This window comes from Leuresthes tenuis, unplaced genomic scaffold, assembly GCF_036924035.1.
Source record: "Leuresthes tenuis unplaced genomic scaffold, fLeuTen1.0.hap1 SCAF_12, whole genome shotgun sequence".
In the NCBI taxonomy this organism is placed as follows: domain Eukaryota; kingdom Metazoa; phylum Chordata; class Actinopteri; order Atheriniformes; family Atherinopsidae; genus Leuresthes; species Leuresthes tenuis.
Genome location: NW_027325366.1, coordinates 11,314,837 through 11,341,977, shown reverse-complemented (window position 1 = coordinate 11,341,977; position 27,141 = coordinate 11,314,837).

The window sequence follows — 27,141 nt, the reverse complement described above, 5'->3', positions numbered from 1 at the left end:
GAGAAGGAATTAATTTTATTGCAAAATCCGAATTCATGCATAACTCGTCAAATAGATAGTGATGTGTCGTTCGTGAGCGATTCGTTCGATATGAACTATTTTTTTATATGACTCGGGAGTAACGAGTTGTCTCAGTGAGTGATTCGTTCATTTTCATGCAGTACCCTTACTCACCACATGGCAGGCGGCAGCTTCATAAGCTCAGTCAGCAGGACAGGGAACAGTATTGATTCGTTCACGACTCAACTCCTCGGGTGACGGGTCCTCGCACAGGAAACAGTATTGATTCGTTCATGACTCAACTCCTCGGCTGACGGGTCCTCGCACAGGAAAAAGTATTGATTTGTTTACGACTCAACTCCTTGGGTCTTCGTTCATTTGTCACGTTTCAAATTCTACGTTTCATTTGACAGGCTGAGGAGCAGTAGGCACAACAGTTCGTTCATGAACCGGATCATTAATCTCATAGACTATTCTACCATCAACAACTTGGAAACCACAATCGACTCTCTAGATGCAGAAAAAGCATTTGATGGAGTGAACTGGAAATTTTTATTCGCAGCATTAAACAAATTTGGGTTTGGGTCACACTTCATCAACCGGATAAGGATATTATATAGCTCCCCAAATGCAAGTGTCAGGACAAATGATCAAACTTCTCCAAGCTTCAGTCTGCAGAGAGGTATAAGACAGGGTTGCCCACTTTCTCCCTCACTTTTTGCTATTTTCATCAAACCTTTAGCAGCTTCTATCAGACAAGATAGAAATATCAAAGACATCCAATCCCAAAGTATTGAGCATAAAATAAGTCTTTATGCTGATGATGTATTACTTTTCCTTCAGAACTCACAGACGTCTCTCACTCACACAATCACACTCATAAATAAATTCTCAGCACTTTCTGACTACTCTATCAACTGGTCTAAGACCACAGTTCTGCCCATTAACTGTAGGGTCCAGAATATACCTGCGATCACTTTACAGTCAGGAAATATTAGATATTTAGGCATAAACATTTCCTCCAGGCTCTCAGAGCTAACAAAGCTAAATTATGTGCAATTATTAAAGAGAGTAGAGGACGATCTCTCTCGTTGGAAGTCCTTACCTATATCACTTATGGGGAGAGTTACAACCATTAAAATGATGATACTACCAAAAGTTAACTATTTGTTCTCAACGATCCCCATAAAACCATCTGCTACTTGGTTTAAGTCACTAGATTCATGCATCTCCAAATTTCTGTGGAAAAACAAACCACCACGTATTAGTTTAAAAATCCTACAGAAGACCAAGGACGGTGGTGGATTAGATTTACCTAATTTTCAGCACTATTCCTTAGCCAATAGGCTACAGCATCCTTTTGTATTTCTGATTTGTCAGTCCTCTCTCTTCGTTCACCGGAGTCTTCGTGTCTTTGTCCTTGAGTTTGGTGATTTTTTCTTCTTTTGATGCCTTGACACAGTGTGACAGGTGATACCACGTGGGAGATCCTTTAACTTGGACTGCTGTCCCTGTGCTGCGAAATGGCTGTGCTGCTCAAATGGTCTCTCCTTCATCATATACACAGTTATTTATACATCACCTTCCACCATGAAGCGTTGTCTCTTTTTGTTTCTCTCTTTGTTCTTAAAATGCTGTTATGCATGTCTAAACCAATCCATTAAATTAGATCATTTTGGCAGTAAAGCGATCTACAATGTGCTTGGTCGCAAAGCTGCTCATCTGTGGTAAACAGCTCTTCAGAAAGGCATTCTTCAATTGATTTCACTAATTTTATGTAATAATTTTGTGATTTCCTACAAAACTACACTTCTTCTCCCATCTGTCTGAGTATTTAATATTGTCTGGGTCCCGTTAAAACATGTATTTTTCCCATCTAATTCCTTGTTTGCTTTAAAACAAGTATTCCCCATTTTCTATCCCTTCAGTAGCCAACCAGTTTGTATGGAGTACACTGGAGCAACTTGACTGATCAGTAAAACACTGCTTTTGTTGTCACCGCAAGGCTTCCCCCGTCGGTTGTTTCACTGAGACACTACTGAGTAACTATAACTCAACACAGTTTATACACATAACATTCATATACATACTAACAAACAAACAAGCAATTATTTATCGCAATTTTCTCATCTCTGTTTGAACGTACACCCAGGTAAATATTCCTGTAGTCTTCTCATACCGACTATGGACCCATTCATTGTTTAACTTCACTGTTTTGCAAATTCTAATTGAATATTACACATTGACATTGAACTTTACTGGATAAGCAGGTCTTCATTGCATTCAGCAGCCTATATGTGAGCATCTATGTGTAAGCTGTTCTTCTTTGCATTTATCACCAGCAAGCAATTCTTCATTGCACATGCACATGAAAATAGTAAAACAATTCCAATGCGTTAGCGAAACCTTCTATATCAGGAGTGTCCATCATGATGCTGGGAATAGAACCTGTTTCCCAGAATAGTTCAACCTTCTTACTTAACTGATCATAACTCCGCAATGAGCACATTTCAAAGTATCATTCCTCTACATGTATTCAAAAATCTATGTGTAAATGTTTAATATTTCTTATATTTGTTGATGTCATTCTGTGTGCATGTGGCCTAAACCCAATCTCTGTGTGGCAATTTTAATTTAAACAAGTTGAACTCTGCCTCTGATCATTTAAAAAAAAGTGTGTACCGATATCAACCTTTCTCAGGTAATTACTGATCCTACAAAACCGAACTTAAGAGATCCTTCAAGCCTGATTGGCTCAATCTTAACAAATCAAAGGTAGAAAATCCGCAGTGTCTGAACTTGGTGTTAGTTATCACTGCTCAATAGCCTGTATCAGAATTGCAAAAATGAAAACATTAGGTCCACGCTTGGTATCCAGATCCTGAAACATCTCCATGAGCAGGCTTTTTTTTAAACTGATCTGTTGAATAGTTATACTCATGACATATGAGTTAAAATCCCAGATGAAGATCTAGCACTTGACCATTTTTGTAAATCTTCTAATTCCATAGTTGATAAACACACCCCTTTTAAAAAGTATAGAACTTAGAACAGGTCTAGTCCCTGGCTTTCGGCAGAACTGTATTCTTTACTTTTTTTTTTTTTTCCCCTTGTCCTGTTCAGCATTATGGCAGCAGAATTGTAGTCTGAATACCTTTGATGCCAAAATGATTTGCTTTGCCAAGGGAAGTTTTATAAATGTAAAGCTCCCTTTGATGCCCATTTATTTATTTCTGTTTACAATATATGACATGTAATAGAAATTAACCGGACCGGGGGACAAGGAAAGAAGAAGAGGAAAGAAGAGGAAACAGAACAAAAATAGAAACAAAAACCAGACAACCAGCTGCTACACCTGTAAAAAACAAAACAGACAGCAATCCATGGCCTCTGAGGGGAATACAGCCTTAGCGCCACCAGGAGCACCTGAAAGCAGACAAGCAGAGAAAAAACAAACACACAAACAAAGAAAAACAAGCACAAGAAGTGGCAATCGCATACAACACAGCTATGGATATAGATGACCTGAGACGACATGACACACAACTGCTTAGTGACCATGCTACTGGACTAATGAATGTGTGTGTGTGTGTGGGAGAACATGCAACACCCATGGCACAGGACCTACATGATAACCGTGCTTAGTTATGAGTGTATAAGCGTACAGGGCCACAATCCACAGCCCCTCCAAGCAATCAGAAGCAGACAGAGAGGGCCACAAGACCCAGGCCACCAGCAGCCCCCACAGAGCACAGAACCCAGGAAGCCCACCGCAGGGGCAACCACGCATCCACCCAGAAGACTGCAGAGGAAGCCCCCGGAAAGAGCCCCCATAAGCATAGGGCAGAAGCCCTCCGGGAGCCAGGGGCAACAGCCCACCGACCCCGCCAGACCCCAGCCGCCCAGACATGGGCCGTGCACTGGACCTGGGCCCCAGGAGCCCGAGCGCCCCCAAACCCCCCGGCAGAGGCCCCACCCAATACCCAGGAGGGCCAAGCGCCCCAGACAGCCACACAGTGGGTCAGCGCCTGCCCCAGCGCCCCTGGCCAAGTGCCCTGGGAGTCAAGACGTGCCCACAGGTGGGTGAAGTCGCGAGCAGCGGGGAGAGGCAACGCTGCCCCCCCATCGGGAGAAGCACAGGCAGGCCAGGCAACAGCAAGTCCCAGATCCAGGCCCAATCATTACCACACATCCACACGTCCTCCCTCCCTCGACTCCACTGGGGTGTAGTGCAGCGGGCACACCAGGGGGCCAGCAGCCCCCCAGCCACCACAGACCCCGAACCAGCAGAACAATTAATTAATCCTCCTGGCCCCTCCCGCCCCGAGCAGCAACAAGGAAGCAGTGGTGTGCGAAGAAGACCCCTCCCCCCACCCTTCTGGCTCTTCAATATTTTCTAATAGTGAGCAATTAAAATTGAGGGGCAGCCAAACTTATAGAACTGGGAGCGCAGCCCTCTGGGCAGCCTACATACCCAAAGAGCCCCGCCCACCAGATGCCACTCAGTGTAACCACCCCCCAAGACCTAATGTGTGTGTGTGAGTGTGTTTGATAAGTAGTAATGTCTAACACAGGGGCGGGGAACTGCAAAGTGCAACAAAAGGGCACCACCTACGTGGCCCCATCCACTACACACCACCGAACACACACGCCCCCAAAACCCTTCATGTGTGAGTGTGTGCTGTGTACAGGAGCCAGAAGGGAGAGGGGTATGGGGATATACACCGGGGGAGCTACTCTCCCTCAGAGAGGGCAGCCAGGGACTGGCTGCAATAGGCATCCCCGCTACCTGGGAGCCAACACAGGGCAGGAGGGCCTGATGTCCACCAGGCTCGGGGCCTGCAGCGACCATATTCCGGGAGCTACTCTACCCCCAGAAGGTACCCATCCCGCCCCACCCTACTCAACCCAACCCCACCCTGGAGGACCTCTACAAAAAACTAACAAACAACAACAAAAAACAAACAAACAAACCACCCGGTCACACCAGTCGCAGCAGCCCAGGCCTGAGACCCACCATCACCCAAGCGAAAAGCACCGCCCCCCCCCAACCTTACGCCCCAACACCCTGAAAAAAAAACAACCATCTGCGGACACCTTGGAGCGCCCAGCCCCCAGGGCCCAGGCCCACCACCACCACGCACACCAGAGCGGGCCGGCCACCCGGCATAGAGCCAGCAGCCACCACCTCAAGGCCCCTAAGGGACCCCGCCCCACACCGCAAGACAGCCCCACCCGCAAGCCCCCAAAACTGCCCTCCAAGCCCGACACACAGTTCCCCCCAGCAATGACCAACCGCCCAGAGCGACGGGACAGCAACCCACCACCACCACTATGTGATAAAGCTAATCAGAGGGGACCAGAGAGAATGAAATTCAGCCAATTGATGTTTTGAGGAGGCAGACATTGTTTCCATGCTAATATAATCTAAAAGAAAATTTCTAAACTGGTTAATACACATATTGTTTTTCGCTTTCCAGTTCATGAGAATAGTTTTCTTTGCGATACATAACACTGTGAGAACCATGTGTGCTGAGTTAATTTCCATGTTGATGTTGTCTAAGTCACCCAGTATGCACAGTGTGGGGCATGCAGGGATGCTACACTTTAGCCATGTTGATAGGTCCTCACAGACTTCAAGCCAGAACTTCTGGACAGGCGCACAAAACCACAAAGCGTGTGCATAATCATCAGGTGTGTTATCTGTGCAATGTGATCAGATGTTTGAGTGTGTTAGACCCATCCTGAACATCCTTTGTCCTGTATAGTGTGTTCTATGAAGGATTTTGTATTGTATGAGCTGTAAATTAGGATTTCGAGTCATTCTGAAGGTGTTCAAACATATTTGTGGCCAGAAGCTATGACTAGAACTGATGGATAAATCTGCCTCCCATTTTGAGGATGGAAGAGACATTGTGTCATCTATCTTAGACAATAATTTATATATTTTTGATAGTAGTTTTGGGGTGCAGATGCTTAGAAATTCTGCTACCCTAATCGGGAGTTGTAAGTCTCGTTGGTGGAGGATATATTTCTTTGTTATTATAGACTTAAGTTGTTGATATTCTAGGAAATTATTGCTGCTTATCTCATGTTGTGATATGAGCTCATCAAATGAAATAAAATTTCCATTTTGGATTATATGTTCCAGATGTTTGATTCCTTTGATCTTCCACAGAGTAAAGTTTAGCATTTTTTTGTTTTGCAGTATGTGAGGATTGTTCCAGATGGGTGTAAGCTTACACGGGACAAGTGAGGACTTTGTTATTTTAAGAAATTCCCACCAGGCTCTCAGAGAGGTGATGATGTTAATGCTTTTGAAACATTTGTGATTTTTTACGTTTTGACTAATAAGTGGCAGGTCAGAGATTTCCAGATTATCACACAATGCTTGTTCTATATTTATCCATGGTTCATCTATTGGGCTAGGTTTAAACCATTTTGATATATTCTGTAACCTATTGGCTAAGGAATAGTGCTGAAAATGAGGTAAATCTAATCCACCACAGTCCTTGGTCTTCTGTAGGGTTTTGAAACTAATACGTGGTGGTTTGTTTTTCCACAGAAATTTGGAGATGCATGAATCTAGTGACTTAAACCAAGTAGCAGATGGTTTTATGGGGATCATTGAGAACAAATAGTTAACTTTTGGTAGTATCATCATTTTAATGGTTGTAACTCTCCCCATAAGTGATATAGGTAAGGACGTCCAACGAGAGAGATCGTCCTCTACTTTCTTTAATAAGTCTTTAATAATTGCACATAATTTAGCTTTGTTAACTCTGAGAGCCTGGAGGAAATGTTTATGCCTAAATATCTAATATTTCCTGACTGTAAAGTGATCGCAGGTATATTCTGGACCCTGCAGTTAATGGGCAGAACTGTGGTCTTAGACCAGTTGATAGAGTAGTCAGAAAGTGCTGAGAATTTATTTATGAGTGTGATCGTGTGAGTGAGAGACGTCTGTGAGTTCTGAAGGAAAAGTAATACATCATCAGCATAAAGACTTATTTTATGCTTAATATTTTGGGATTGGATGCCTTTAATATTTCTATCTTGTCTGATAGAAGCTGCTAAAGGTTTGATGAAAATAGCAAAAAGTGAGGGAGAAAGTGGGCAACCCTGTCTTGTACCTCTCTGCAGACTGAAGCTTGGAGAAGTTTGATCATTTGTCCTGACACTTGCATTTGGGGAGCTATATAATATCCTTATCCAGTTGATGAAGTGTGACCCAAACCCGAATTTGTTTAATGCTGCGAATAAAAATTTCCAGTTCACTCGATCAAATGCTTTTTCTGCATCTAGAGAGTCGATTGTGGTTTCCAAGTTGTTGATGCTAGAATAGTCTATGATATTAATGATCCGGTTTGTGGACAAACTGTTGTGCCTACTGCTCTTCAGCCTGTCAAATGAAACGTAGAATTTGAAACGTGAGAAATGAACGAAGACCCAAGGAGTTTAGTCGTAAACGAATCAATACTGTTTCCTGTGCGAGGACCCGTCAGCCGAGGAGTTGAGTCATGAACGAATCAATACTGTTTCCTGTGCGAGGACCCGTCACCCGAGGAGTTGAGTCGTGAACGAATCAATACTGTTTCCTGTCCTGCTGACTGAGCTTATGAAGCTGCCGCCTGCCATGTGGTGAGTAAGGGTACTGCATGAAAATGAACGAATCACTCACTGAGACAACTCGTTACTCCCGAGTCATATAAAAAATTAGTTCATATCGAACGAATCGCTCACGAACGACACATCATTATCTATTTGACGAGTTATGCATGAATTTGGATTTTGCAATAAAATTAATTCCTTCTCTCAAACCAAGTTCAAACTGCTTTGTCCTTCATATTTATCTACTTCTAATCTAGTTTCAACAATAAACAACACTGTATTTTGTAGTATGAAAAAGAACCAGACCTAATTTTTAGCAATAAGCTTCTCTCGAGGAGATATGAAGGAATACAGATTTTGCTATAAAATGAAATCCTTCTATCAAACTGACTTAAAACGGTTTGTCCTTATTTCTTCACTTCTTTGTATTATGAGAAAGAACCAGACTCATTCTTCAGGAATCCGAAAATAAGCTCTATTTTACGAGTTATGCACAAATTCAGATTCTCCATATAAAACGAATTCCTTAACTCAAACCAAGTTAAGACTGCTTTGTCCTTCATATTTATTCATGTCTAATCAAGTTTCAACGATAAACAACGTTGCACTTTGTAGAATGAGAAAGAACTTCTTCAGCAATAAGCAACTCTCGACATATGATGAAATACAGATTTTGCTATAAAATTAATTCCTTCTATCAGCCTGACTTAAAACTGTTTGTCCTCCTTATTGTTTCAACAATTAAAAAAATTTTGTAGTTTGAGAAAGAACAACTTAATCTTCAGCAATCAGTATAAAAAGAGGGTAAGAAAAGATGCAAATGCCAACCATACATCACTAAAAGGTGGAGCGGAAGTATTCGGCTGCAAGTAGGTGTGAATGTTCGACCATAATTTGTAAAAAGCGGGTAAGAAAAGGTTTGAATGCCCGACTATATATTAACAAACGCGGGAGGAGAGGTGTTCGGATGAGAGTGGGTGAGAATTTCCAACCATAATCTATAAAATACGGTGAAAAAAAGGTGTGAATACCCAATAGAACACTAAAAGGTGGAGCGGAAGTGTTCCGCTGCAAGAAGGTGTGAATGTCCGACTATATTTGATGAAAAGCAGGTGAAGCAAGGTCTGAATGCCCAACCTTACATCATCAAAAGCGAGATCAGAGGTGTTTGGCTGCAAGAAGGCCATAGTTTGCCAAAAGCGGGTAAGGTGCGAATGACCGACTAAATATCAACAAAAGTGGGGGCGGAGGTCTTCGGATGCAAGTGGGTGTGAATATCCCACCATACAAGTATGGTGGAGAGGAAGCTGTGAATGGCCAACCATAGTAAAAAGCGGGTGAGAAAAGGTGCGAATGTCAAACCATACATGATCAAAACAGTTAGCGTAGGTGTTTGGCTGCGACAAGGTGTGAATGTCCACCCATAATTAATGAAAAGCGGGAAACAAGTAGGTTCGAATGCCCAACCATACATCATCAAAAGCAGCAGTGGATGTGTTCGGCTACAAGAAGGTGTGAATGTCTGACCATAGTTTGTAAAAAGCAGGAAAGAAAAGGTTCGAATGCCCGAACATACACCATCAAAAGAGGGAGCGGAGGTGTTCCGCTGTAAGAAGGTGTGAATGTCCGACCATAGTTGATAAAAAGCGGGTAAGAAAAGGTTAAAATACCCAACTGTACACAATCAATAACGGGAGCGGAGTTGTTCGGCTACTAAAAGGTGTGAAAGTCCGACCATGGCTTGTAAAAAGCGGGTAAGAAAAGGTTCTTATGCCCGAACATAAACCATCAAAAGCGGAAGCGGAGGTGTTCGGCTTCAAGAAGACGTGAAAATCCGACCAAAGTTTGTAAAAAGCAGTTAAGAAAAGGTTCGAATATTCAACCAAACATAATCAAAAGCGGGAGCAGAGCTGTTCGACTGCAAGTAGGTGTGAATGTCAGATCATAATTTGCAAAAAAGCTGATGAGAAAGGATGAGAATGCCCAACTATACACCATCAAAACAGGGAGCGGAGGTGGTTCAGCTGCAAGAAGGTGTGAATGTCCGACTAAAGTTTATAAAAAGCGGGTAAGACAAGGTGCGAATGCCCGACAATGTATGATCAAAAGAGGGAGCGGAGGTTTTCGGCTGTAAGGTCTGAATGTCCAACCATAATTCTTAAAAACCGGGGACAAAAAGGTTCGAAAGCCTGACTATACACTATCAAAAGCGGGAGCGGAGGTGTTCAGCTGCAAGAAGGTCTGAATGTCCAACTATAATTACTGAAAAATGGTTAAGAAAAGGTGCGAATAGCCAACCATACATCATCAAAAGCAGGAGCGGATGTGTTCGGCTACAAGAAGGTTTGAATGTCCGACCATAGTTTGTAAAAGGCGGGTAAGAAAAGGTTTGAATGCCCGAACATACACCATCAAAAGAGGGAGCGGAGGTGTTCCGCTGTAAGAAAGTGGGAATGTCCGACCATAGTTGGTAAAAAGCTGGTAAGAAGAGGTGAAAATACCCAACTGTACTCAATAAAAAGAGGGAGCGGAGGTGTTCGGCTTCAAGAAGACGTGAACATCCGTCCAAAGTTTGTAAAAAGCAGATAAGAAAAGGTTTGAATATCCAACCAAACATAATCAAAAGCAGGAGAAGAGCTGTTCGACTGCAAGTAGGTGTGAATGTCAGATCATTATTTGCAAAAAGCTGATGAGAAAGGGTGAGAATTCCCGACTATACACCATCAAATGCGGGAACGGTACTGTTCGGCTGTGAGTAGGTGTGAATGTCCAGCCATAATTACTCACAAACGGGTAAGAAAAGGCAGTATTGCCAGACCATACATGATCAAAACAGGGAACGGAGGTGGTTCAGCTGCAAGAAGGTGTGAATGTCCCACTAAAGTTTATAAAAAGCGGGTAAGAAAACGTTTGTATGCCCAAATATACACCATCAAAAGCGGAAGCGGAGGTGTTCGGCTGCAAGAAGGTGTGAACGTCCGACCAAAGTTTGTAAAAAGCAGTTAAGAAAAGTTTCGAATATCTAACCAAACATAATCAAAAGCGGGAGCAGAGCTGTTCGACTGCAAGTAGGTGTGAATGTCAGATCATAATTTTAAAAAAGCTGATGAGAAAGGGTGAGAATGCCCGACTATACACCAACAAATGCGGGAGCGGAGTTGTTCGTCTGTGAGTAGGTGTGAATCTCCGAGAATAGTTTGTAAAAAGGGGGTAAGAATAAGTTCGAAAGCCCGAACATACACCATCAAAAGAGGGAGCGGAGGTGTTCCGCTGTAAGAAGGTGTGAATGTCCGACCATAGTTTTTAAAAAGCAGGTAAGAAAAGGTTAAAATACCCGACTTTACACAATCAATAGCGGGGGCGGAGTTGTTCGGCTACTAAAAGGTGTGAAAGTCCGACCATGGTTTGTAAAAAGCGGGTAAGAAAAGGTGTGAATGCCCGACATTGTATGATCAAAAGAGGGAGAGGAGGTTTTCGGCTGCAAAAAGGTCTGAATGTCCAACCATAATATGTAACAACCGGGGAAGAAAAGACTCGAAAGCCCGACTATACACGATCAAAAGCGGGAGTGGAGGTGATCAGCTGCAAGAAGGTCTGAATGTACATCAATAATTGCTAGAAAACATGAAAGGAAATTTTCGAATGTCAAACTGCATATGATCATAAGCGGGAGAGGAGTTATTCAGCTTTAAGCAGGTGTTAATGTCCACCCATAATTTCTGAAAAATGTGTTGGAAAAAGACTAGAATGCCGGACCATACATCATCAAAAGCGGGAGAAGTGGTGTTTGGCTGCAAGTAGGTGTGACTGTCAAGCCATAATTACTCACAAACGGGTAAGAAAACGTAGTATTGCCAGACCATACATGATCAAAACAGGGAGCGGAGGTGGTTCAGCTGCAAGGTGTGAATGTCTGACTAAAGTTTGTAAAAAGCGGGTAAGACGAGGTGCGAATGCCTGACAATGTATGATCAAAAGAGGGAGCATAGGTTTTCGGCTGCAAGGTCTGAATGTCCAACCATAATTTGTAAAAACCAGGGAAGAAAAGGCTCGAAATCCCGACTATACACCATCAAAAGCGGGAGCGGAGGTGTTCAGCTGCAAGAAGGTCTGAATGTCCACCAATAATTACTGAAAAATGGTTAAGAAAAGGTGCGAAAGCCCAACCATACATCATCAAAAGCAGGAGGGGATATGTTTGGATACAAGAAGGTTTGAATGTCCGACTATAGTTTGTAAAAGGCGGGTAAGAAAAGGTTCGAATGCCTGAACATACACCATCAAAAGAGGGAGCGGAGGTGTTCCGCTGTAAGAAGGTGTGAATGTCCGACCGTAGTTTGTAAAAGCTGGTAAGAAAAGGTGAAAATACCCGACTGTATACAATCAAAAGAGGGAGCGGAGTAGTTCAGCAACAAAGTGTGAATGTCCAACCATGGTTTGTAAAAAGCGGGTAAGAAAAGTTTTGTATGCCCGAATATACACCATCAAAAGTGGGAGCGGAGGTGTTCGGCTGCAAGAAGGTCTGAATGTCCATCAGTAATTGCTAGAAAACATGAAAGAAAATTTTCGAATGTCAAACCGCTCATGATCATAAGCGGGAGAGAAGGTGTTCGACTGCAAGTAGGTGTGAATGTCAGATCAAAATTTGTAAAAAGCGGGTAAGAAAAGGTAAGAATGCCAAACCATAAAATGTCAAAAGCGGCAGCAGAGATGTTCGGCCGGTATTTATCAATGTCTAGATAGATTTCAACAAAAAACAACGTTGTACTTTGCAGTAAAAGGAAGAGCAAATCTAAAGTTTCAGGAATCCAAGAATAAGCTTTTCATGAGTTTTCATTTGTTGGGATTTTGTTTTAAAATGAATTCCTTCACTCAAACTATGTTAAAACTGCTTTGTCCTTCATATGTACCTATTTCTACATATATTTCAATCAGAAACTTGTGATTAAGCCATAAGCCCCTTTTGAGGAGTTCTGCATGATTTGGGATTTTATCTATAAAATTAATTCCTTCACTCAAACTATGTTAAAACGGCTTTTACGTTCAAATGTATCACTGTCTAGATAGATTTAAACAAAAAAAAAAACAACGTTGTACTTTGCAGTAAAAGAAAGAGCAAATCAAAAGTTGTAGGAATCCGAGAATAAGCTTATTTTCATGAGTTCTGCACGATTTCGGATTTTACTATAAAATGGATTTCTTCACTCAAACTATGTTAAAACTACTTTTAACTTCATATTTATCAATGTCTAGATCGACTTCAACAAAGAACAACATTGTATTTTGCAGTAGAAGAAAGAGCAACACTGAAGGTTCAGGAATCCGAGAATAAGCTTCTTTTCATACGTTCTGCATGATTTGGGATTTCATGTATAAAATGAATTCCTTCACTCAAACTATGTTAAAACTGCTTTTAACTTCATATTTATCAATGTCTAGATCGACTTCAACAAAGAACAACATTGTATTTTGCAGTAGACGAAAGAGAAACACTGAAGGTTCAGGAATCCGAGAATAAGCTTCTTTTCATACGTTCTACATGATTTGGGATTTTGCTATAAAATGATTTCCTTCACTCAAACTATGTTAAAACTGCTTTGTCCTTCATATTTATCAATGTCTAGATCGACTTCAACAAAGAACAACATTGGATTTTGCAGTAGAAGAAAGACTAACACTGAAGGATCAGGAATCCGAGAATAAGCTTCTTTTCATACGTTCTGCATGATTTGGGATTTTATGTATAAAATGAATTCCTTCACTCAAACCAAGTTAAAACTGCTTTGTCCTTCATATTTATCATTGTCTAGATCGACTTCAACAAAGAACAACATTGGATTTTGCAGTAGAAGAAAGAGAAACACTGAAGGATCAGGAATCCGAGAATAAGCTTATTTTCATGAGTTCTGCACGATTTCGGATTTTGCTATAAAATGTATTGCTTTGTCCTTCATAGTTATCCATGTCTAAAAAAATGTATCAAGCATAAAGTTCCTCATATTACCCTGAATGAGAAAGAAGCATCCCTTTGGTTGAGCAATACGTTCCTTTGGAGGAGTTATGCGTGATTTCGGATTTTGCTATAAAATTCATTTCTTCACTCAAACCAAGTGGAAACTGCTTTGTCCTTCATATTTATCAATATCGAGATCGATTTCAACTTCTTCTACTGCAAAGTCCAATGGTGTTCTTTGTTGAAGGCGATCTAACCTTTTCTTAACTGCTTTTTACAAACTTTGGTCGGACGTTCACACCTTCTTGTAGCCGAACAACCCCGCTCCCGCTATTGATTGTGTACACGGGTATTTTCACCTCTTCTTACCCGCTTTTTACCAACTATGGTCGGACATTCACACCTTCTTACAGCGGAACACCTCCGCTCCCTCTTTTGATGGTGTATGTTAAGGCATTCGAAGCCTTTTCTTACCCGCCTTTTACAAACTATGGTCGGACATTCAAACCTTCTTGTAGCAGAACACATCCACTCCTGCTTTTGATGATGTATGGTTGGGCATTCGCACCTTTTCTTAACCATTTTTCAGTAATTATTGGTGGACATTCAGACCTTCTTGCAGCTGAACACCTCCGCTCTTGCTTTTGATGGTGTATAGTCGGGCATTCTCACCCTTTTTCATCAGCTTTTTGCAAATTATGATCTGACATTCACACCTACTTGCAGTCGAACAGCTCTGCTCCCGCTTTTGATTATGTTTGGTTGGATATTGGAACCTTTTAAATGCTTTTTACAAACTTTTATCGGACGTTCACACCTTCTTGCAGCGGAACACCTCCGCTTCCGCTTTTGATGGTATATATTGGGCATTCGAACCTTTTCTTACCCGCTTTTTACAAACCATGGTCAGACTTTCACACCTTCTTGTAGCTGAACAACTCCGCTCCCTCTTTTGATTGTGTACACTCGGGTATTTTCACCTCTTCTTACCCGCTTTTTACCAACTATGGTAGGACATTCACACCTTCTTACAGCGGAACACCTCCGCTCCCTCTTTTGATGGTGTATGTTAAGGCATTCGAAGCTTTTCTTACCCGCCTTTTACAAACTATGGTTGGACATTCAAACCTTCTTGTAGCCGAACACATCCACTCCTGATTTTGATGATGTATGGTTGGGCATTTGCACCTTTTCTTAACCATTTTTCAGTAATTATTGGTGGACATTCACACCTTCTTGCAGCTGAACACCCCCTTTGCCACTTATGATCATGTGCGGTTTGATTTTCGAAAATTTTCTTTCATGTTTTCTAGCAATTATTGATGGACATTTAGACCTTCTTGCAGCTGAACACCTCCTCTCCTGCTTTTGATCATACATTGTCAAGCATTCGCACCTTGTCTTACCCGCTTTTTACAAACTTTAGTCGAACATTCACAACTTTTTGCAGCCGAACACCACCTCTACCGCTTTTGATGATGTATGGTCCGGCATTCTTACCTTTTCTAACACATTTTTCAGCAATTATGATCGGACATTCACACCTACTCAGAGCCGAACACCTCCGCTACCGCATTTGATGGTGTATAGTCGGCCATTCTCACCCTTTCTCTTCAGCTTTTAGAAAATTATGATCTGACATTCACACCTATTTGCAGTTGAACAGCTCTGCTCCCGCTTTTGATTATGTTTGGTTAGATATTCAAACCTTTTCTTAACTGCTTTTTACAAACTTTGGTCGGACGTTCACACCTTCTTGCAGCCGAACACCTCCGCTTCCGCTTTCGATGGTGCATATTCGGGCATACGAACCTTTTCTTACCCGCTTTTTACAAACCATGGTCTAACTCTCACACCTTCTTGTAGCTGAACAATTCCGCTCCCTCTTTTGATTGTGTACAGTCGGGTATTTTAACCTTTTCTTACCCACTTTTTACCAACTATGGTCGGACATTCACACCTTCTTACAGCGGAACGCCTCCACTCCCTCTTTTGATGGTGTATGTTCGGGCATTCGAACCTTTTCTTACCCGCCTTTTACAAATTATGCTCGGACATTCAAAACTTGTAGCCGAACACATCCACTCCTGCTTTTGATGATGTATGGTTGGGCATTCGCACCCTCTTTTTATCCATTTTTCAGGAATTATCGGTGGACATTCAGACTTTCTTGCAGCCGAAAACCACCGCTCCCTCTTTTGATGTTGTATGTTAAGGCATTCGAAGCCTTTTCTTACCCGCTTTTTACCAACTATGGTCGGACATTCACACCTTCTTACAGCGGAACACCTCCGCTCCCTCTTTTGATGGTGTATGTTAAGGCATTCGAAGCCTTTTCTTACCCGCCTTTTACAAACTATGGTCGGACATTCAAACCTTCTTGTAGCAGAACACATCCACTCCTGCTTTTGATGATGTATGGTTGGGCATTCGCACCTTTTCTTAACCATTTTTCAGTAATTATTGGTGGACATTCAGACCTTCTTGCAGCTGAACACCTCCACTCTTGCTTTTGATGGTGTATAGTCGGGCATTCTCACCCTTTTTCATCAGCTTTTTGCAAATTATGATCTAACATTCACACCTACTTGCAGTCGAACAGCTCTGCTCCCGCTTTTGATTATGTTTGGTTGGATATTGGAACCTTTTAAATGCTTTTTACAAACTTTTATCGGACGTTCACACCTTCTTGCAGCGGAACACCTCCGCTTCCGCTTTTGATGGTATATATTCGGGCATTCGAACATTTTCTTACCCGCTTTTTACAAACCATGGTCAGACTTTCACACCTTCTTGTAGCTGAACAACTCCGCTCCCTCTTTTGATTGTGTACACTCGGGTATTTTCACCTCTTCTTACCCGCTTTTTACCAACTATGGTCGGACATTCACACCTTCTTACAGCGGAACACCTCCGCTCCCTCTTTTGATGGTGTATGTTAAGGCATTCAAAGCTTTTCTTACCCGCCTTTTACAAACTATGGTTGGACATTCAAACCTTCTTGTAGCCGAACACATCCACTCCTGATTTTGATGATGTATGGTTGGGCATTTGCACCTTTTCTTAACCATTTTTCAGTAATTATTGGTGGACATTCACACCTTCTTGCAGCTGAACACCTCCTCTCCCACTTATGATCATGTGCGGTTTGATTTTCGAAAATTTTCTTTCATGTTTTCTAGCAATTATTGATGGACATTTAGACCTTCTTGCAGCTGAACACCTCCGCTCCTGCTTTTGATCATACATTGTCAGGCATTCGCACCTTGTCTTACCCGCTTTTTACAAACTTTAGTCGAACATTCACACCTTTTTGCAGCCGAACACCACCTCTACCGCTTTTGATGATGTATGGTCCGGCATTCTTACCTTTTCTAACACATTTTTCAGCAATTATGATCGGACATTCACACCTACTCAGAGCCGAACACATCCGCTCCCGCATTTGACGTTGTATAGTCGGGCATTCTCATCCTTTCTCATCAGCTTTTTGCAAATTATGATCTGACATTCACACCTGCTTTTGATAATGTATGGTTGGGCATTCGCACCTTTTTCTACCCATTTTTCAGGAATTATGGAGGGACATTCACACCTTCTTACAGCTGAACACCTCTTCTCTTATGATCATGTGCGGTTTGATATTCGAACATTTTCTTTCATGATATAACGCAATTATTGATGGACATTCAGACCTTCTTGCAGTTGAACACCTCGGCTCCCACTTTTGATGGTGTATAGTTGGGCTTTCGAGCCTTTTCTTCCCGGTTTTTACAAATTATGGTTGGACATTCAGACCTTCTTAAAGCCGAACACCTCCGCTCCCTCTTTTGATCATACATTGTCGGGCATTAGCACCTTTTCTTACCCGCTTTTTACAAACCATAGTCGGACTTTCACATCTTTTAGTAGCCGAACAACTCCGCTCCCGCTATTGATTGTGTACAGTCGGGTATTTGAACCTTTTCTTACCCGCTTTTTACCAACTATGGTCGGACATTCACACCTTCTTACAGCGGAACACCTCCGCTCCCTCTTTTGATGGTGTATGTTCGGGAAGTCAAACCTTTTCTTACCTGCTTTTTACAAACTATGGTCAGACATTCAACCCTTCTTGGAGCCGAACACATCCACTCCTGCTTTTGATTATGTATAGTTGGGCATTCGCACCTTTTCTTACCCATTTTTCAGTAATTATGGGTGTACATTCACACCTTCTTGCAGCCGAACACCTCCGCTCCCTCTTTTGATCATACATTTTCGGGCATTCGCACCTTTTCTTACCCGCTTTTTACAAACCATGGTCGGACTTTCACACCTTTTAGTAGCCGAACAACTCCGCACCCGCTACTGATTGTGTACAGTCGGGTATTTTAACCTTTTCTTACCCCATTTTTACCAACTATGGTCGGACATTCACACCTTCTTACAGCAGAACACCTCCGCTCCCTCCTTTGATGGTGTATATTCGGGCATTCGAACCTTTTCTTACCCGCTTTTTACAAACTATGGTCAGACGTTCAAACCTTCTTGTAGCCGAACATATCCACTACTGCTTTTGATGATGTATCGTTGGGCATTCGAACCTACTTGTTGCCCGCTTTTCATTAATTATGGGTGGACATTCACACCTTGTCTCAGCCAAACACCTCCGCTCCCTGTTTTGATCATGTATGGTTTGACATTCGCACCTTTGCTTACCTTCTTTTTATACTGATTGCTCAAGATTAAGTTGTTCTTTCTCAAACTACAAAATTTTTTTAATTGTTGAAACTTGATTTGAAGTGGATAAATAAGGAAGACAAACAGTTTTAAGTCAGGCTGATAGCAATTAATTTTATAGCAAAATCTGTATTTTGTCATTTGTCGAGAGATGCTTATTGCTGAAGAAGTTCTTTCTCATTCTACAAAGTACAACGTTGTTTATCATTGAAACTTGATTAGACATGAATAAATATGAAGGACAAAGCAGTCTTAATTTGGTTTGAGTTAAGGAATTCGTTTTATAGGAGAATCCGAATTCGTGCATAACTCGTAAAATAGAGCTTATTTTCGGATTCCTAAAGAATGAGTCTGGTTCTTTCTCATAATACAAAGTTTGTTGTTTATTGTTGAAACTTCATCAGACCGTTATATATAGTCGGACTCACCTCGACGCACGGCTTGGGATCTGGAACCAGTACTCTTGAGAGGGGTTGGACTCTCTTCCACTCTGGAGTTGCCCGTGGTGAGAGGCGCAGAGCAGGTGTGGGCATACTTATTGCCCCCCGGCTGTGTGCCAGTACATTGGGGTTTACCCCAGTGAACGAGAGGGTAGCCTCCCTCCGCCTTGGGTCCTGACTGTTGTTTGTGCCTATGCGCCAAACAGCAGTTCAGAGTACCTACCCTTTTTGGAGTCTCTGGGGGAGGCACTGGAGAATGCTCCTACCGGAGACTCCCTCATTCTGCTGGGGGACTTCAATGCTCACGTGGGCAATGACAGTGAGACCTGGAGGGGTGTGATTGGGAGGAACGGCCCCCCTGATCTGAATCAGAGTGGTGTTATGTTGTTGGACTTCTGTGCCAGTCATAGACTGTCCATAACGAACACCATGCTCAGGCATAAGGGTGTCCATATGTGCACTTGGCACCAGGACACCCTTGGCCGCAGTTCGATGATCGACTTTGTGGTTGTATCATCGGACTTGCGGCCGTATGTCCTGGACACTCGGGTGAAGAGAGGGGCGGAGCTGTCAACTGATCACCACCTGGTGGTGAGTTGGCTCCGCTGGTGGGGGAGGATGCCGATCAGACCTGGCAGGCCCAAACGTATTGTGAGGGTCTGCTGGGAGCGTTTGTCAGAATCCCCCGTCAGAAGGAGCTTTAACTCCCACCTCCGGCAGAGCTTCAACCATATTTGAGGTGGGGAACATTGAATGTTCCGTGACTCCATTGCCGAGGCAGCTGGTCGGAGTTGTGGCTGTAAGGTGGTCGGTGCCTGTCGTGGCGGCAACCCTCGAACCTGCTGGTGGACACCAGTGGTGAGGGAAGCCGTCAAGCTGAAGAAGGAGTCCTATCGGGCCTTTTTGGCCAGTGGGACCCTGGAAGAAGCTGATAGGTACCGACGGGCCAGACAGGCCGCGGCTTCGGCGGTTGCTGAGGCAAAAACTCGGGCCTGGGAGGAGTTCGGTGAGACCATGGAGAACGATTTCCGGACGGCCTCGAAAAGATTCTGGTCCACCATCCGGCGTCTCAGGGGGGGGAAGCGGCTCACAGTCAACACTGTTTACAGTGCGGACGGGGGTTTGCTGACCTCAACTAGGGATGTTGTGAGTCGGTGGGGGGAGTACTTCGAGGAACTCCTCAATCCTACCAACACGTGCTCGGAAGAGGCAGAGTCGGAGAGCTCGGAGACGGGGCCTCCCATTTCTGGGGCTGAGGTTGCCGAGGTGGTTAAAAAGTTCCTCGGTGGCAAGGCCCCGGGGGTGGATGAGGTCCGTCCTGAGTTTCTCAAGGCTCTGGATGTTGTAGGGCTGTCTTGGCTGACACGCCTCTGCAGTATCGCGTGGACATCGGGGACAGTGCATCTGGACTGGCCGATTGGGGTGGTGGTCCCCCTCTTTAAAAAGGGGGACCGGAGGGTGTGTTCCAACTATAGGGGTATCACACTCCTCAGCCTCCCTGGTAAGGTCTATTCGGGGGTATTGGAGAGGAGGATCCGTCGGATAATCGAGCCTCGGATTCAGGAGATGCAGTGTGGCTTTCGTCCTGGCCGTGGAACAGTGGACCAGCTCTATACCCTCGGCAGGATCCTGGAGGGTGCATGGGAGTTCGCCCAACCAGTCTACATGTGTTTTGTGGACTTGGAGAAAGCGTTCGACCGTGTCCCTCGTGGAGTCCTGTGGAGGTTGCTCCGGGAATATGGAGTGCCGGACCCCTTGATAGGGGCCGTTCGGTCTCTGTATGACCGGTGCCAGAGTTTGGTCCGCATTGCCGGCAGTAAGTCGGATACGTTTCCGGTGAGAGTTGGACTCCGTCAGGGCTGCCCTTTGTCACCGATTCTGTTCCTAACTTTTATGGACAGAATTTCTAGGCGGAGCCAGGGCGTTGAGGGTGTCCCATTTGGCGACCTCAGAATCGGGTCTCTGCTTTTTGCAGATGATGTGGTTCTGTTAGCGTCGTCAGGCCGTGACCTTCAGCTCTCACTGGAGTGATTCGCAGCCGAGTGTGAAGCGGCTGGGATGAGAATCAGCACCTCCAAATCCGAGACTATGGTTCTCAGCCGGAAAAGGGTGGAATGCTCTCTCCGGGTCGGGAATGAGATCCTTCCCCAAGAGGAGGAGTTCAAGTATCTCGGGGTCTTGTTCACGAGTGACGGACGAATGGAGCGGGAGATTGACGGGCGGATCGGTGCGGCGCCTGCAGTGTTGCAGGCTCTGCACCGACCCGTCGTTGTGAAGAGGGAGCTGAGCCAGAAGGCGAAGCTCTCTACTTACTGGTCAATCTACGTTCCCATCCTCACCTATGGTCACGAGTTGTGGGTAGTGACCGAAAGAACAAGATCGCGAATACAAGCGGCCGAAATGGGTTTCCTCCGCAGGGTGTCTGGGCTCTCACTTAGAGATAGGGTGAGAAGCTCAGTCATCCGGGAGGGGCTCGGAGTAGAACCGCTGCTCCTCCGCATTGAGAGGAGTCAGATGAGGTGGCTCGGGCATCTGGTTAGGATGCCCCCTGGGCGCCTCCCTGGGGAGGTGTTCCGGGCACGTCCCACTGGGAGGAGACCCCGGGGGAGAACCAGGACACGTTGGAGAGACTATGTCTCTCGGCTGGCCTGGGAACGCCTCGGGGTCCCCCCGGAAGAGCTGGAGGAAGTGGCCGGGAACAGAGACGTCTGGGTTTCTCTGCTCAAGCTGCTGCCCCCGCGACCCGATCCCCGGATAAGCGGCAGATGATGGATGGATGGATGGATATATCCTCCACCAACCAGACTTACAACCCCCGACTAGGGTAGCAGAATTTCTAAGCAGCTGTACCCCAAAACTACTATCAAAAATATATAAATTATTGTCTAAGATAGATGACACAATGTCTCTTCCATCCTCAAAATGGGAGGCAGATTTATCCATCAGTTCTGGTCATAGCTTCTAACCACAAATATGTTTGAACACCTTCATAAAGACTCGAAATCCTAATTTACAGCTCATACAATACAAAATCCTTCATAGAACACACTATACAGGACAAAGGATGTTCAGGATGGGTCTAACACACTCAAACATCTGCTCACATTGCACAGATAACACACCTGATGATTATGCACACGCTTTGTGGTTTTCTGCGCCTGTCCAGAAGTTCTGGCTTGAAGTCTGTGAGGACCTATCAACATGGCTAAAGTGTAGCATCCCTGCATGCCCCACACTGTGCATACTGGGTGACTTAGACAACATCAACATGGAAATTAACTCAGCACACATGGTTGTCACAGTGTTATGTATCGCAAAGAAAACTATTCTCATGAACTGGAAAGCGAAGAACAATCTGTGTATTAACCAGTTTAGAAATGTTCTTTTAGATTATATTAGCATGGAAACAATGTCTGCCTCCTCAAAACATCAATTGGCTGAATTTCATTCTCTCTGGTCCCCTCTGATTAGTTTTATCACATAGTGGTGGTGGTGGGTTGCTGGGTGATGGTGGGTCTCAGGCCCGGGCTGCTGCGACTGGTGTGACCGGGTGGTTTGTTTGTTTGTTTTTTGTAGAGGTCCTCCGGGGTGGGGTTGGGTTGAGTGGGGTGGGGCGGGATGGGTACCTTCTGGGGGTACAGTAGCTCCCGGAATATGGTCGCTGCAGGCCCCGAGCCTGGTGGACATCAGGCCCTCCTGCCCATTGTTGGCTCCCAGGTAGCGGGGATGCCTATTGCAGCCAGTCCCTGGCTGCCCTCTCTGGGGGAGAGTAGCTCCCCCGGTATATATCCCCATACCCCTCTCCCTTCTGGCTCCTGTACACAGCACACACTCACACATGAAGGGTTTTGGGGGCGTGTGTGTTCGGTGGGGTGTAGTGGATGGGGCCACGTAGGTGGTCCCCTTTGGTTGCACTCTGCAGTTCCCTGCCCCTGTTTTAATTACGCCTTAGACATTACTACTTATCAAACACACTCACACACACACATTAGGTCTTGGGGGGTGGTTACACTGAGTGGCATCTGGTGGGCGGGGCTCTTTGGGTATGTAGGCTGCCCAGAGTGCCGCGCTCCCAGTTCTACAAGTTTGGCTGCCCCTCAATTTTAATTGCTCACTATTAGAAAATATTGAAGAGCCAGAAGGGTAAGGGGAGGGGTCTTCTTCGCACACCCCTGCTTCCTGGTGTCTGCTCGGGGCAGGAGGGGCCAGGAGGATTAATTAATTGTTCTGCTGGTTCGGGGTCTGTGGTGGCTGGGGGGTTGCTGGCCTCCTGGTGTGCCCGCTGCACTACACCCCAGCAGAGTCGAGGGAGGTAGGATGTGTGGATGTGTGGATGTATGGGACGTGAAAGTGTGTGTGGTAATGATTGGGCCTGGATCTGGGACTTGCTGTCGCCTGGCCTGCCTGTGTTTCTCCCGATGGGGCATCAGCGTTGCCTCTCCCCACTGCTCGCGACTTCACCCACCTGTGGGCACGTCTTGACTCCCAGGGCACTTGGCCAGGGGCGCTGGGGCAGGCGCTGACCCACTTTGTGGCTGTCTGGGGCGCTTGGCCCTCCTGGGTATTGGGTGGGGCCTCTGCCGGGGGGTTTGGGGGCGCTCGGGCTCCTGGGGCCCAGGTCCAGTGCACGGCCCATGTCTGGGCGGCTGGGGCCTGGCGGGGTCGGTGGGCTGTTGCCCCTGGTTCCCGGAGTGCCTCTGCCCTATGCTTATGGGGGCTCTTTCCGGGGGCTTCCTCTGCAGTCTTCTGGGTGGATGCGTGGTTGCCCCTGCGGTGGGCTGCCTGGGTTCTGTGCTCTGTGGGGGCTGCTGGTGGCCTGGGTCTTGTGGCCCTCTCTGCCTGCTTCTGATTGCTTGGGGGGGGGCTGTGGATTGTGGCCCTGTACGCTTATACACTCATAACTAAGCACGGTTATCATGTAGGTCCTGTGCCATGGGTGTTGCATGTTCTCACACACACACACACACATTCATTAGTCCAGTAGCATGGTCACTAAGCAGTTGATGTATTATCATGTCGTCTCAGGTCATCTATATCCACAGCTGTGTTGTATGCGATTGCCGCTTCTTGTGCTTGTTTTTGTTTGTTTGTGTGTTTGTTTTTTCTCTGCTTGTCTGCTTTCAGGTGCTCCTCTTGGCGCTAAGGCTGGATTCCCCTCATAGGCCATGGATTGTTGTCTGTTTTGTTTTTTACAGGTGTAGCAGCTGGTTGTCTGGTTTTTGTTTCTATTTTTTTCTGTTTCCTCTTCTTTCCTCTTCTTCTTTCCTTGTCCCCCGGTCCGGTTCAGTTCAGTTCATGTCATATATTGTAAACAGAAATAAATAAATGGGCATCAAGGGGAGCTTTACATTTATAAAACTTCCCTTGGCAAAACAAATCTGTTTGGCATCAAAGGTATTCAGACTACAATTCTTCTGACATAATGCTGAACAGGACAAGGGGAAAAAAAAGTAAAGAAGACAGTTCTGCCGAAAGCCAGGGATAGACCTGTTCTAAGTTCTATACTTTTTAAAAGGGGCGTGTTTATCAACTATGGAATTAGAAGATTTACAAAAATGGTCAAGTGCTAGATCTTCATCTGGGATTTTAACAGTGTCATATAACTATTCAACAGATCGGTTAAAAAAAAGCCTGCTCATGGAGATGTTTCAGGATCTGGATACCAAGCGTGGACCTAATGTTTTCATTTTTGCAATTCTGACACAGGCTATTGAGCAGTGATAACTAACACCAAGTTCAGATACTGCGGATTTTCTACCTTTGATTTGTTAAGATTGAGCCAATCAGGGACAACCTTGAAGGATCTCTTTGGTTTTGTAGGATCAGTAATTACCTGAGAAAGGTTGATATTGGTACACACCTTTTTTAAATGATCAGAGGCAGAGTTCAACTTGTTTAAATTAAAATTGCCACACAGAGATTGGGTTTAGGCCACATGCACACAGAATGACATCAACAAATATAAGAAATATTAAACATTTACACATAGATTTTTGAATATATGTAGAGGAATGATACTTTGAAATGTGCTCATTGCGGAGTTATGATCAGTTGAGTAATGAAGGTTGAACTATTCTGGGAAAGAGGTTCTATTCCCAGCATCATGATGGACACTCCTGATATAGAAGGTTTCGCTAACGCATTGGAATTGTTTTACTATTTTCATATGCATGTGCAATGAAGAATTGCTTGCTGCTGATAAATGCAAAGAAGAACAGCTTACACATAGATGCTCACATATAGGCTGCTGAATGCAATGAAGACCTGCTTATCAAGTAAAGTTCAATGTCAATGTGTAATATTCAATTAGGATTTGCAAAACAGTGAAGTTAAACAATGAATGGGTCCATAGTCGGTATGAGAAGACTACAGGAATATTTACCTGGGTGTACGTTCAAACAGAGATGAGAAAATTGCGATAATTAATTGTTTGTTTGTTTGTTAGTATGTATATGAATGTTATGTGTATAAACTGTGTTGAGTTATAGTTACTCAGTAGTGTCTCAGTGAAACAACCGACGGGGGAAGCCTTGCGGTGACAACAAAAGCAGTGTTTTACTGATCAGTCAAGTTGCTCCAGTGTACTCCATACAAACTGGTTGGCTACTGAAGGGATAGAAAATGGGGAATACTTGTTTTAAAGCAAACAAGGAATTAGATGGGAAAAATACATGTTTTAACGGGACCCAGACAATATTAAATACTCAGACAGATGGGAGAAGAAGTGTAGTTTTGTAGGAAATCACAAAATTATTACATAGAATTAGTGAAATCAATTGAAGAATGCCTTTCTGAAGAGCTGTTTACCACAGATGAGCAGCTTTGCGACCAAGCACATTGTAGATCGCTTTACTGCCAAAATGATCTAATTTAATGGATTGGTTTAGACATGCATAACAGCATTTTAAGAACAAAGAGAGAAACAAAAAGGGACAACGCTTCATGGTGGAAGGTGATGTATAAATAACTGTGTATATGATGAAGGGGGTGGCAACACCCATTCCGAAATCCCGCCATTCCGACATCCCGCTATTCCGACATCCCACAATTCCGACATACCACCATTCCGACATACCACCATTCCGACATGCAAACGTCCCACCATTCCGACATCCCACCATTGCGACATCCCGCTATTCTGACGTTCAAATGTCCCACCATTCCGACAAGGCTTTCCGTATAAGGAAATGTGTGTTACTCAACAGGTGAGTCCCTTCTTTCTGTTCATGCAATTTATATGTTTAACATGTTTATAGACAAGCGTTATTAAAAACACAAAGTCTCGGCAACTGGAGGAGGAGAAGCAGTCCGCGTGGTTTTCAATCACACACTCCAATGCCACTTGTTTCAACTTCCGAAAATTTAATCCAGGAAAAAAAGGCTTACAAACATGGACCAAAACGGCTCCATAACACGCACAAGAATCCAAAAGAAACGAAAGTTAACTAAAAGAAAGCAAATAAACAGTATGAAGTGGTCAAAATTGGTTTTACGCAGGCCTATGTGCGTCTGGCACATGCGTCTTCGGGCTCTCCCACGTTGGTTTGTGGATGAAAGCTATATGTTCAGCTATAATGTCATGTAAAAACAATCTCTACATGACATTTAGTCCCAGGTGTGACCAGTTAGGTCCTTAAGATATCAACAGGCTGTATGTTTGTGCCAAATGCGCAAAACCCATCCGCGCTTCCCAAAATTGGAGTGAGTACTCATAAATCACGTGAATAACATGAATAAACGTTTTTACTGCATTTTGTTGTGTTTTATACGTTCTATGCTGTCATTTCTATCTTCTCCTATTGGCAAGGCAAGGCAGAGTGCTCGCAACTGTGTCCTGTGCAGTAGCCGTGATATCTGTAATTGCAATTATTACTTTTGCATATGATGACAGCGTGCAAAAGACGCATGGGCTCTGTGGAGAGCTCCGCTCCAGCTGGCTGCTGTGACACCTCACTGACACTGTATTTCTGCTTAATCAGTTTCAGTCTCGCCAGAGTTACATTAATATCTGTATTTTTATATTTGAAATTCAGGGGATTTTGATAATAGATTATTAAAGTTTGTTTGCGAGGCTGTGGCCTCTGCATGTGCAAAGCTTGTGCGCCAAACTTTAGGGTGTATTTGCGCCGGCATATCATTAGTGCAAAATGTTTTGGGTAAAAAATAGGCTATTAAAAGGAACTGTCGGAATGGCGGTATGTTAAAAAAAACAAAAAACATACCGCCATTCCGACCATAGGAGGAAAAAAGTGTCGGAATGGTGGGACGTTTGATAAAAAATTAAGTGTCGCCATTCCGACAATTGGAGACCCATGTCGGAATGGCGAGATGTCGGAATGGCAGCATGTAACCATGATGAAGGAGAGACCATTTGAGCAGCACAGCCATTTCGCAGCACAGGAACAGCAATCCAAG